We start from the raw sequence: 3056 nt of genomic DNA on the forward strand, positions 1-3056 counted from the left end.
TCCCATGGAATTTGCTGCTTTGGGTTTTACCTCGAACGATCACGTCCTCACATGTTAACTAAGACGTGGAACAGGCTGCTGGGCTGAGCTAGCCTTGGTGGCTGATGTCATGAAAGTGCCCAGTTCCACGCGCAGGTTCCAATCCTCCCGCGTGGTGACGCTGCGCTCTGCCCCGCGCCCTCCTCCGGCCGTGGGGGCGACTGGAGGAGGCTGTGGACAGTGGCCGTGGACAGTGGCCGTGGGCTCCGCAAACACGTGGGCTCTGCATTCCGCCTCCTGTGAGGCCTGAGGTGACCACAGTGCCAGGTGCTGACCCCCAGGATGGAACGACTCAGCTGCGGGACTGTGGGGTCTGAGCTGCATCGGGGTCCCAGCCGCTCCCAGCCGCGGGGTTTGCGCCTTGTTCCTGTAATGTCTCTGCGACAGTTTTTCTCCCCAAAGACCCAGCTTTAAAGGCCCCCGGAGAGGCTCACAACACGCAGGCGGCGTCGTGGGTCCGCCACTGTCGGCGCCCAGTCCCCGCTTCCTGCCTGCTCTCCGGGTACGATTGTCCATGAGGCTCCTTTCTCGTTCAAAATGAAACAGTTTGGATGATGGAATACTGGTTGCCCTCTTGAATCGGCCTCCCCGTCCATGGGAAACACGGAGGCGGGTGGGTATAAGGAAGCCACAGTAACTGGAGAGCGTGGGGCCTCCTCCAGCAGGGCCGCCGTGCCCACAGTTGCAGGGCCAGGGGAAGAGGGGGCGACGGGCCGAGCCGAGCCTTAACTGAGTGGGTGGGACTCAAGGCTCCGAACAGCCAAAGTGAGATAATATTGACCTCCGTTTGGCCTCGGTCGGGCATCGCAATGAAAGCTGTCACAGAGGGGACAGTGGGAGAGAACGGACCAGAGGACGCCAGAGAGTCACATTACTCTGTGACGTGATGTGAAAGGGAGACTGTGCTGTCGGCCACGGGCTGGCCTCCCTCGCCGGTTCTCACCCGTAACCATGGGGTGGACACCCACCCCCAACACGGCGCCGGGCATCCCACTGGGGGGCTGGTCCTGCTGTTTTGGGGAGAATCTCCAGTGGCCCCAACGGGTCAGCAAATGGGCAGCGAGTACGAGGAATTCTCTCCCCGCATTCCAGGGGAGCTGGGGGCTCCCTGGTCAGGATGCTGTTCTGATTCTGTTGCTCAGCAACTTCTCTGAGCAAAGCCTTCATTCAGGTGGGTGCTGAGAAAGTGAAAACTAAAAAGCAACAACAAAACCCCAAACAGCCAAACAGCCAAGGCCGCCTGCCCCGGGGACCCTGAGGGGCGTGCGGGGGCATGGGGGGAGGGCAGGTGACTTTCTTTGGCCTTGTCCATGCGCCCCACACTGTGGGCGTCCCCAGGCAGCGAGTGACGCTGTCAGAGCTGCAGTGCTGAGCACAGCCCAGGGCGCGGCTGCTGTCACCCGCTGTCCCCGGAGACGTCTCTCCACGTCCCGGAGGAGCCAGCACGGCCGGTCAGAGCAGTGACATGGCTGCGGGAATAAGTCAGACGCTGGATGGCGAGCGACTGCATAGGGGCCAGGACAAGTGAGGGTTTCCAGGAGGTAGAGCAAGAGGAACATGTGCAGAGAACAGGGACGACAGAGGTCGGCAGGTCCCCCCCAGAGTGTGCCCACTGCCGCCTCTCAGAGCCCTAACCGGTTTGGCTCAGTGGCTAGAGCGTTGGCCTGCGGACTCAAAGGTCCCAGGTTCAATTCCAGTCAAGGGCATGTACCTTGGTTGCGGGCACATCCCCAGTAGGGAGTGTGCAGGAGGCAGCTGATCGATGTTTCTCTCTCATCGATGTTTCTAACTCTCTATCCCTCTCCCTTCCTCTCTGAAAACATTCAATAAAATATTTTTTAAAAAGACATTTAAAATAGGAGGAGACCATGAACGCCGAGTTCATATTCAGGCTCTGTGGGCGCCTCCATTCAGGGTTGCGTTAGTCTTCCTGGGGAGACAGAAAAGTCCATCTCTTTTCTGGTTAAGAGAAGTCTGATGATGGCTGCACAGGAGTCACTGAGATCCAGGAGCAAAGACTCAGGTGCCACCTGATGAAACTCATCAGCCTCATTGACAGAGAGCGTCTACCATTGTTTCAGAAAAGCCACTGTTTTCACCGGCCGCAGGGGCTCAGTGGTTAAGCATTGACCTATGAGCCAGAAGGTCACGGTTCAATTCCCGGTCAGGGCACATCCGGGTTGCGGGCTCAATCCCTGGTTGCGGAGGAGGCAGCCGATCCACGATTCTCTCTCATCATTGATGTTTCTTTCTCTCCCTCTCCCTTCCTCTCTGAAATCAATTATATATATATATTTAGAAGCCGTGGTTTCCCTCCAGCAATCATGTGGAAAACAAGTTTGCTTTATGTGAAGAAAAAGGGCATCTTTATTCCTCACCCAGAAATGTAAATGACGGTGACACTCCTTGGCTCAGTGTTTGCGTTCTGTTCACAGGGAGCCAGTGTTTTGGGACAGCACGTGGCTTTGCCCAGAAATGGGCTTTGGTGCCTGAATTCCTCTTTCCTCCCGGCGGGCAGTGCTTGGAAGTGCGGTCACCTCTGTATTGTGCCCGGTCTGCCCTGCCCGGCCAGGGTCCCCCTCCTCTGGGCTCACCGCGCAGACCACACGATGTAGAATGAATCATGATTTTAGAAGTAATTACGTGTGGAACGGTCACTCCCACAGATGTGCACTGTTTTAGAATCCGAGATTAAACCTCAAATACCTGCTCGTGTCCCTGCATCCAGATTCTCAGTGGACTGATGCCCGGGGTTGAGTCATTATTCTGGAACGTATGTCTTTGAGGACTGTATCTCAGGAAGCTGAAGGTCATTATGAACGGCGGAGAATACCATCCCTGTGAGAACTGTGCTTGCCTCCAACTAAAGATTATTAAAGCCGCTTCGAAACAAGCTTTGAAAATGGGTGTTTAAAAACGTCGCTCCCCACCATTCTATCCCGAAAATCGCTCACCTTCACTCACCCTACCCGTTGAGAATACAACTTCGGCACGGATATTGGATGGTCAGCAACGAA

This window comes from Myotis lucifugus, unplaced genomic scaffold (genome assembly GCF_000147115.1).
Source record: "Myotis lucifugus unplaced genomic scaffold, Myoluc2.0 scaffold_348, whole genome shotgun sequence".
NCBI lineage: Eukaryota > Metazoa > Chordata > Mammalia > Chiroptera > Vespertilionidae > Myotis > Myotis lucifugus.